The 10,463-nt window shown below is 40.2% G+C and overlaps 1 long non-coding RNA gene across 1 annotated transcript; it reads right to left on the bottom strand.

Annotated features, from left to right (window-relative positions):
- Positions 1-4,750: 4,750 nt before the first annotated feature.
- Positions 4,751-9,391, bottom strand: LOC142104192 (uncharacterized). The gene is made up of 2 exons (XR_012679524.1): positions 9,172-9,391; positions 4,751-5,105 (listed from the first exon to the last, which is right to left on the bottom strand). It is a non-coding gene; the product is annotated as an uncharacterized LOC142104192 (long non-coding RNA).
- Between the last annotated feature and the right edge of the window lie 1,072 nt (positions 9,392-10,463).

Genomic DNA, 10,463 nt, shown 5'->3' with positions numbered 1-10,463 from the left:
ATAAATAACTTTTTCAATTTCTGGGTATACGTAGCTTCTACACACAGGCTTTAAAACATGTCTCCTTGAAACAACCAAAATCAATTCTGAGAGTAATACTTCCCCAAAGAAACTTCTTTATTAAGCGGTTCTGTCTCCAAGGTAGCAGTACTTCATGGTAATAGTTACCGGAGTTTAAAAGTATCAACTATGTTATGCAAAAACTCTGCTAAATTTGGAGAGTTTCATTCTACCTGATTATTCAAGGACCATCTGTCAGGCAAATCATGTTCATCTGTAAATAGCTGTAAAGTGCATGTTTGTATAATACAAAATCTATACTCCTATCCTCAAGCTACAAGACTTCTCAGAATGTTTGTGGGATAAAAGGCAAATTGCCATGGCAACTTAGTAATGATGCCCGTTGGGTATTCTTGCATATCAAGTTACAATGGTATAAAATGTAAGGACAAACATTTTATATATCGACAAAAAAACAATAACATTAGTTTCTAATGCAATTGTGTAGCCATATTCATCTGTCTAGTGTTTGTTTTGATGTTTAGAATGATCCCATTGTCCGTCTCTCCCTTGTGGCGCCAGTACATCGGGTGATGTGTCTTCAATTGTTCTTCCTCAAAAATCAAAGTGTAAACTTAAAAATGACTCATACTGCGGTAATGTACAAATAATTTTGTACTTTTGCACACAGTTCAAACATAGGTTGCCAATCCCAATGTGGATAAATTTACCTACTTTAACCCTATGTTTCCTTACCAATTGCATTATTTGTGTCAGGCTAATAAGTCCAGTCCTGTACTGTGACGCTCAAAAGTGGAAAATATTATTCCCTTAATCAATGTTTCCTGATTTATTTAAGTGAATTGATAATTTGCCATTATTAAGGTAGTATTTGACATGGGAAAGTAAAGCTGACTTTATAAGTGTCTGTAACATTTGCCACCAGCTATTAAATAAACCTATAGAACTGAAGTTCCCGTTTTCACCTATACCACCCTCTATTTCCTATACTGCTAGATATACTCACTGGCACTCAGCTGCCCCTAGGTCTTGTGATATAGTATGGGTTTATGTCTATATACTGGTGCATACAAGGACATATAGAAGACTAAACCCCGATAATACTAAACAGCAGATTGTCAGAAGTCAGTGTGAGTAGCAGGCAGGAAGAACTGTAACAATTTGAAGTCAGTGGAAGTCCTAGAATCCTTGTGACAAGCTAAAGTCAGGGCAGGCAGCTGACTACAATATCCTATAATCACCCAAGGTCAGTGCATGCGGCATTCAAGAGTAATGAAAAACAAGCAGAAGTCGGTACAGGCGGCAGACAGACTAATCGTTGAACTAACAGGGTCAGAACACAAGAAGACTGGAATAATACAGAGCATGAACACTAAGGTAGCAAATGCTATAATCAGCAATGAGTGAATGGCACTGAGTCTAGTAAACCCCCCTGAATCATCCAAAACAGCCCTCACAATGCTAATGAATGTTCAGCAGAGGGTGTCAAAGAAACCAAATACACAGTCTAAACATGGTGGGATGAATGTGATTAGATTATGATGCATACTGAACACTTTCATCTGCCCACCATTTAGAGAAAATATTTTTCTTGCTACTCAACAAGTCATGATTGGTCAACCATTGCCGCAGTGAGATAAGTAGCATGCATATAGGGTAGATGATCCCCTTTGTTCAGAGGACATTGGGTGAAACGGCTGCTCCTCATTTGTGTAAGCTACTTCATACTGAGATACTGCCTTTGATACTGCTGGCTACTATTCGTGTAAGCTGATTTTGCACCCACAACTAAGTAAAATATGTATTATATATAATTTGCTTGGGTTGTGAGGACTTAGTTTTTTTTACTGAGGAGCAACCTGACAATTTTGTACCAGAAACAGGGTTGTACTCTCAGTAACTCTGGTAAAGGTTTATGTCACAAGAGAAAATTATCTATGTAGTGTATGATGCCACCCTAAGAACTATGTTTGCATTGTGCTGGAAAAACATTTGTTAGTGTACACTGCACTTCAACATATGGATTGAACAACTAAAGTATAATTTGTGACTATAAGAATAGACTTAGCCATTGCAGGTTGGATCAGACAAGAAGGTTTAGTTGTGAGAACAAGTGTGACACAAAGGCACACTCTGATTAAATGGAAGTTGTAGGGGAACGGGGGAACGGGGAAAGCTTGAGAAGCAATATCCCAGCAAATAGGTGCATCTGACTAACTAGAATTGCCTTTAAACATGCTTGATGAGTCTACTGTGAGCAAAGCTCCATTGTGGGAGGTTCTGACATCTGAATAAACAATGTTTTACAGATGGATCTGCTAAAGTAGCATCACAGGGTAGGATGTGGATGGTTGTTGCTATGCAACTGACCACTTAGACCATTGTTTGTCAAACGGAAGAAGGAGGTTCAATAGGCTGAACTGATGGCAATTCTACAAGTAGTTGTAGACACAACTGGCCCCTAATCATTTACACTGACAGCTTGGCTTTGTTCAAAGGTTTAACATCATGGCTGATATGTTGGTGGCAAGATGGTTGGACAATGAATAGCACGCCCATCTGAAGAGGTGCTATCGCTTGGAACAAATTATGGATCACTGCTACCACCAGACAACTAAAGGTGGGACACCCTGGAGATGTTTATGAGCAAGTTGATGAACTTTCCAAAATCAATGTAATACAAAGCTGTGAGGATCACCAAGTGGTAGACTGATGGATACTTAAACTAGCAGGGGAGAGGAGCAAAGGTCACTTATAAATAAGCCCAACTAAAGGGAAGACCTGTTACTCAATACATGTCCAGAAACGCTGTGCAATGCTGCCTGCTTTGTCTATCACCGACAAGTTGGCCTATGTTGCCTGCTGTGGGGGGTCATAGATACCATGGCCCAGAGCTGGCCAAGTGGGGCACCTGGACTTTATAAGCTCTCAACCAAAAGGTCAGAGCAAACAATGTACTGTGCCACAACTATGGACTAATTTAGTGGATTACTTCTGGTCCAACCATCTGTTCATCCAGACAAAGAGACAACATTGAAGTTGTTTGAACAGATAAAACAATTTTATGGGATGCTACAAAAACTTGATTTTCTATTATTTAGATAATAAGAATCAAATTTGCTAACCTATACACCAACACATAGGTTGAGGGTTTGGGACAAGGTTCTATCACTAGCTGTAGGATTGATAAATAAATCATAGGGAATTTTACTCCTTTGAAAACCCTGATAGACGGAGGTGATTACAGAAACAGTGACTGACCATGGGTATTAAAGATTATTGGTAATTGTAAACTGCATTAGTGAAAGACATGCCTAGATCATTAGGAATACTATGCAATAATGAAAAGAAGGATTCTATGGTGTCCTGGATGACTGTTCTAGGATTCAATTCATCCAAAATTGTTACATCCTCCATGAGATATGAAAGCTCTCTTGCTCCAAGCTGTCAGTCAGATTTCTCTCTGCTTTTTAATTCAGAAGTGCAAGCTTTTGAGATCACTCTAGCAGGGATTTAAGTGTGTACAATGCAAGATTATTAGAGAGCACTGCTTGTGGTTTAGCAAAAAAGTATTAATGTTAGTAGCACATGATTGGTCATTGTTTTAATGTTTGGGCATCAGGGCAAAACACTGTACAAGGTGTCTTACTTTCTCTAATAACCTTTTATCTTATTTTTCTACTAATAAAATGTCTTTTCACAGTATGTATGAAGTGCTTTGCAAACGTATTAACCATAGTTGCCTACTCTCCCAGAATTTCTGGGAGATTTCTGAATTTTTGGGAGTTCTCCTGGACTCCCAGGAGAGCACGACAACATCCCGGGTCCAGCTCACCTCGTTTGTGAAGTGGGTGGGAGCCGGGATAAACGCGTTATCCTGGCCCGCCCCCACCCACCAATAGGCTGAAATGGGCAAAGATTGACAGGGCGTGGCCTAACGGTGCGATTCACGTGGCCACGCCCACAAGATGGAGCCCCCTCCTGGACAGCAGGCTGCAAAAGTTGGTAAGTATGGTATTAACACTGGTAGTGTCCAAACACAGCAGAGCTTACACATATCATAAGTCAAAAGGTGGAATGTGACAGGAGTGAAAAGAGAGTCGCATTCGGTAAGCAATAAGAGACTAATGTGAGATCTAAAGAGCGGTCACAGGGAGAAGAGGGGCTTTAGGAATATTGGTGAAGGGGATTCCGTCAAGCCCCCATCCACCAATATGATGTTTTCCTGCCATATACACTGAGGATTGGATGAAGAGTGACGATTATGCTGCAAGACATTTAACGTGCACCACTTATTACTGTTTATTCAGAAATTGCAAATAATTATATTACAAATAAATGCATCATTATTTATTCATCACCAAAGATGACTTGGCACCCATTATTGTTACCAATTGTTTGTGCACTTCACCTGCCTCACCTATTCACACTTGTTTTATCTATATCACAACGGCATGCATCTGGTTCTTGTCTGCCTACTCTGACTCATATTACCCTGAGGGGTGAGTGACTCAACTATTGTAGGGTGGTCGACCCAAGGACAGCACCAGGTAGGTGCCATGGAGGACACACTGCTACAACATATCCACATCAACAGGGTTCACATACAATAAACCCTATTCCACTCTACTCATTTTCATGTTGTAATACACCCAGCACCAAGGACAGGTTGGATAACCACAGCATGATTCTTTCTGTCGTGCTATTAGTTTAACCAGTCAGGCAGTGGTAGTTTTCACAAGTATACTTTATCTTGATGACAAAATCAGAGTTGAAATTAATTTAAATATGTCTTCAAAAAAATCAATAAATCAATAGAAAGAAAGAGAGAATGACGGACATACTTAGAACCCTTCCGGTATTTCAGGAACATTATTCAGCTCAGTAATACACAGCCTTTAATATATTCCAATGTCAGATAGTAGTTTTACTTGCTTTTTAAATATTTCCTACAGCAAATTTATGCTTGTTTGTATTTTTCCTCGAGGGACTGATGATCTTTGCTTATCTTTTCATAAAACATGCGCTGGAGTTACAGATACGGAATTTGAAGCACTTTAAAGTGAAAGCATTCCATGGCAGTTCTAAAGGATAAAAGAAAGTCAAAATGAGTATTCAATGTCACTTCTCTGGGACTTTATACTTGTCACCTTCATATAAACGCAGGAACATTCCTCTAGTAGTTTCTGAAGCAAGCTGTTTGCAGTATAAATCTTTAAGGGTCAGGCTACTTGAGGACACAGAATACTATAACTTAACCGTCGGAATGTTCTGTTCTCTAACTATTTATACTTAGATCCAGGAACAGATCATTCTAGGGGACAAAGAAACACTTTCCTTATTTTAATGATCAGATCCCATTAAGGAGAAATAACTTCTTCTTTTGAATCAGGATACTAGATGTTTTATTTATGTGGATTGATACTATACTGATACTGATCGGCACACAACTTTTTCAGTGCCGTTTTTTAGCTACTCTATGATAAGTGTCGAAGTCGTATAATTGGATGAACGAAAGTATATTGGTTAATATTGTTTTATCGTGCGATTGCAATCAGTATGCCACGCTACACGTGGTAAAATGCGCACGCACGCACGCACACGCACTCTAACATTTAGTTATTTATATATTTCATATTTATAATGATTCCAATCCACAGTGATTTATGAGCAGATAGTATTTAGTTTATTATTAGTTTATATATTATGACTATATATACACTTTAAAAGTTATTTAAGGTTCAGGTTATAGGAAATGTCTGGTGTCATTTTAATCCCCTGTTTATCAGCAGTTGTCCGGTTCTTTTGCCGAAGAGATTGCACATTGCATACTCTAGTTAGTGATGTTAGGGAATAAAACACTTAAAGTGATACCGACTATAAAATGCTAATGGACTAGTTGTAACTGATTTCTGGGTGGGAGAATCATCTGGAATGTTGACCCTCAGCCTTGGAGTGGGTTGTTTGAACTAGCCTGTGACCTGTTTACACTGGACCCACCTGAAGTCTGGACCTATAGAAGCAAGCCACGTCATCTGCATTGTTCTCTCTGTAACACTAAGGACTAGATTTACTAAGCTGCGGGTTTGAAAAAGTGGGGATTTTGCCAATAGCAACCAATCAGATTCTAGCTTTCATTTATTTAGTACTTTCTACAAAATGACAGCTAGAATCTGATTGGTTGCTATAGGCAACATCCCCACTTTTTCAAACCCGCAGCTTAGTAAGTCTAATCCTGAGTGTATATAATATAGCTGTGCTCCTACTGGCTTCAGTCATTCTCTGACCACAGTATTCTGGAGTGAAATACTGTGCACTGGTACACGTGGGAGCGCAGCTAGCGCAAGCGAACGTAGCGGTATGTATTTATCTTTTGGTATTGGCTGTACTGTATTATAATCATGTATTGAATTGTTAAATTATTGCATCTGCTAAAATAAATTACTTTGTGCTTTGGAAACACAATACAATCGTTTATGCAATGCTTATTTGAAAATGATAAAAATACTTTAATATAAGAAAGGCCATAAGCCAAACACACTTAAATCATGTGTGGTTTGTCATGCACTTACCCATTCGGGGTTAAGTCACCCGCATACCCATCCAATAAGATCCACATGGAGGGTTCCAAGCTTCGCTATATATTTTCACCCCAGTGTATGTTGGGTCTCTTGCTTTTCCTGCACCGAATACCTTCATCCCACCCTGCTATTGTCATGAATGTCTTGCCTTAATGTCTACACTAACCCTTTCTTCCCTTGCACAGATGAGACACAGTAGGAAGGAGAGCATTACAGTCAGCGACTAGTAAGCATATGATGCGACCGTTGATTGGCCAAGGGTCACTGCCCTCTTCGAAGCAACCAAACTCTTGGTCCTTTTGTGTGGAGATTCCCTTGACCTACTTTGTGTGGGCACATCATTGTCGAGTCCAGAAGGGGTGTAGTCACTCTGTTGCCAGAAGGTAGCACCGGCCAATCGTAAAGGATTATATCCTGGGACCAGTGGCGTAATGGTCTGACCTTCCACTGTTTGGTTTTGCAAATAGTTTCGCTAACTGCCCTGCTCTCACTGTTTTTATATATACATTTTATATCTAAATAAAACTGTAGCCTTAAATTTAAGCTGGTGTCCATGTGATTTTTTATAATAGGAATACAGTAATAAGATGAATATTAGAAGGAGGATGGGGGCATGAAAAGACTGAAACTATAGTATTTTATAGTGTATTTACGATGTATATCCTATAACATCTCTGGAACAACAGTGAGGTCAGATTTATTGCACACTAGTTACAGCTATAAACTACAGGGTATGTTCTAATGTAATGTAGACGATTTATAAAATGTTTTGGCATAATATCGATGTGCTGGTGGAATTCAGCTCTCTTACGGTCAATGGGACAACTGAGTGCTTTGTTAGCAATATGATGCATTTATATATGCATATATGATGCATATATATATATATATATATATATATATATATATATTTTATTTTTTTTATTATTATTATTTTTTTTATTATTATTTATTTAAAAAAGTTGCACCCCAAATGACTCACCCCGAACTTGAAAGAAGGTGAGGAATATCCATCTGCTTATAAAGTAGTTGCAATGGAGTTGTTAAAAAAATAACACCTGCAGTGCATGGTGTGTCATATAATAATAATTTTTTCTTTACCTCTATGGGAAATCCCAGAGAGGAGGTAAAGTGTGATGAGGGGGCGGGCAGGGCGCTTAGTCACATAATTTTGTTCCCGCCCCCCACGCCGTTGTGACGCAATTGCATCATTATGTCGCTGGGGCAGGGCCAATATGATGCGATTCACTGCGATACGTATCATGGAGGCCCCCATCCTGACCACTGCACTAGGAAGTGACCATGGTGTGGGAGAATGACCTACTCTAACTGGAGACTGGGAGGCCTACCAAGAATTGCCCATTTTCCCGAAAATTCAGGGAAAATGGGCAAGTATGCGCATAATGTATATTTGATATGTAGTTGAGAGTTGCGTGTGAGGTGGGGCCTATGGTCTATGTACAACTCAGGGCCCAAGATCAGCTTAATCCACCACTGTTTATATTGTGTTTTGAATATGAAAGGATTATGGAATACATATCCCACGATAACGTACATGTGTATGTAAGAATACCTTTATTTATATAGTGGGACTCTTTACACAGTGCTTTCCAAAAATGTAAAAGTAGAGGGAGCAATATACAAAGCTAAAAGATAAATAATAGCAGGGCGCACGCAGGATTGTCAGGGGAAACCCCCTGACCCATGCGCCTGCCCGTTTCGGCAGCGCTGTCCTATACAGCATCTGCGGCACTGTCAAAGAAGTGTCCGCCGCGGACGCTTCTTTGACAGCGCCGCGGCTGCTGTATAGGACAGTGCCACTATGGTGGGCACTTAGTTAGTGGAGGGGAGGGGAGGGGGGTTTCTGGAGAACCAGAAACCCCCCCTGCGTGCGCCACTGAATAGTGCTTAGAGTAACAGAGAGAAGTGATCCCTGCCCAAGGAGCTTGCAATCTTATTAGGTATATACAAAACAAGCAGAAACATTATGTGATAATTTGTCAGTGAATATACATATTTTTGTTGTCTTTGCAACGGACCTATTTATTATTAACAATAAGGCTGTTGTTTTGTTATTGCTGCTTATCACAGCAACAGAAAGTCAATTATCAATGCAATTTGCTACTAAAATATAACCAGGCAGCTGAGTAACACTTTAGGAAAGAAAGTATAATAATCCCTGATGCTATGCATATTAATATTTCTAAAGTTAAAAATGTCTATATCAGTATAACAATATTTATTCTTATCATGAGATAAGAGCAAAGACACACTTAACATTATAGCAGTGCTACATCTAGTAAAGACAAATTATATAGAAAAACATTTGTATGTGCATAGTATGTACCACTAATAAAAATGTTAACATACACAATGAAAAAGGATAAGACTTAAACCAGGCACATTTAAAAAATAAAGAGATCCAAATTCAAAATAAAGTGATTATTTATCTACCCTGATTGGTGTTCAAATTACCAGTCCAGCTGTGTTTTTCTATATAATTTGTCAGGGTTCCACCCTGTTTATATATGTTAGCTGAATAATACTGGCTGGGCACGGTAAGACTTACCTTCCTGCTTCACCTGGATAGCCTCCAGGGATGTATGCATGGGTGAGCCAGCTAATCGGCTCAAGCATATGTAGTGGGGCTAAAAGCCCGGTCCTGGTTTTGTGCTCAGTTCCACTTGTTGCAAAAAAAAGAAAAAATTGGTTAGATGGCTACAACAGAAGGAGGATCGTGCTGGTACATGTATTCCTTGTTAAATAACCTCCCTATTTGCATTGTAGAAGCTATCACAGAGAGCCCCAGTTAGAGGGAGAAGCTCTACTCCGGCACTGGTTTTATAACAGAGTTATGGATGCGCTAATCTAATATCCCCTTAGTGTCCCCAACCCAGGGGCAGGCGGCATTTGCCCCCGGGCCAGTTCCACAGGCTATTTTTAATTCTAAAAAATGAAACCATAATATATTTATAATAATAGTAATATGAGTATGATAGGTGTGCAGCAGGGAGGGGGAGTGTGGCAGATGGGGTGATTGGCAGTGAATAGTGAAAGGGCGTGGGGCAGTTCGGATGTCTTGCAGAAGGAGGCAGGAGAGGGGCAGCTGGTGTTTCTGGCAGCAGTGATCTGTACACTGACCTGTTCCTGCTGTGCTGACACCAGCATCCTCTGTGGTTTGGGGCAGTGTAGGTAGGAGGCGTGTCTATGCTATGCTCCGATTGGCTGACTGACTGTGTGATGTCTCTCAGGCAACCGGAGCCCAGAACAGTCTCCTGAACAGGAAACCATTCAGTACTACAGAGCAGCGCAGGCTACTGATCCTCTATGACTCCAGACAGACTCCACCACAGGAACTAAAAAAAAATAGGCAGAAAATCTTTCAGCACCCTAGGCTGCAGCCTGTTTTAGCCTAATGGTTGATCAGATAAAATGTACAACAAACACAAACTTATTGTACAACAACAATACTACACAACAACAAATTGTGCAGTGCAGTACAAGGCAATGCAATAAACTGAACATGAAGTGTGAGAACAATCTACCTGAATCTACCTATGTCAGGGGTACATACGCCAGCCATGTGGCTGCAGCAAAACCCTGGATCTCCACAGTGACACAGGCTAAAATGTCTGACACGATCAAGATCAAGACCTGTATCCGGGGTGAGGCCCTGTATCTGAGTAAGGCCTAACGTCTTGGTGAAGCCCGTTGCCTGTAAAAGGCCTCATGGTGGGTTCAGGTCTGTTGGTGGGTGTAGTCTAACAGGGGGCTGAGGCCTGGGGCAGATTTAGCCCTGGGACTAACTGATTTCTGGGGCTAACTGAGACTTTTGTCTGCTGTGTCCTTTTGCTGCCTGTG

The sequence above is a fragment of the Mixophyes fleayi genome, chromosome 1 (genome assembly GCF_038048845.1).
Source record: "Mixophyes fleayi isolate aMixFle1 chromosome 1, aMixFle1.hap1, whole genome shotgun sequence".
NCBI lineage: Eukaryota > Metazoa > Chordata > Amphibia > Anura > Limnodynastidae > Mixophyes > Mixophyes fleayi.
The sequence above is the reverse complement of the archived record's forward strand: the minus strand, read 5'-3'. Positions and strand labels throughout refer to the sequence as shown.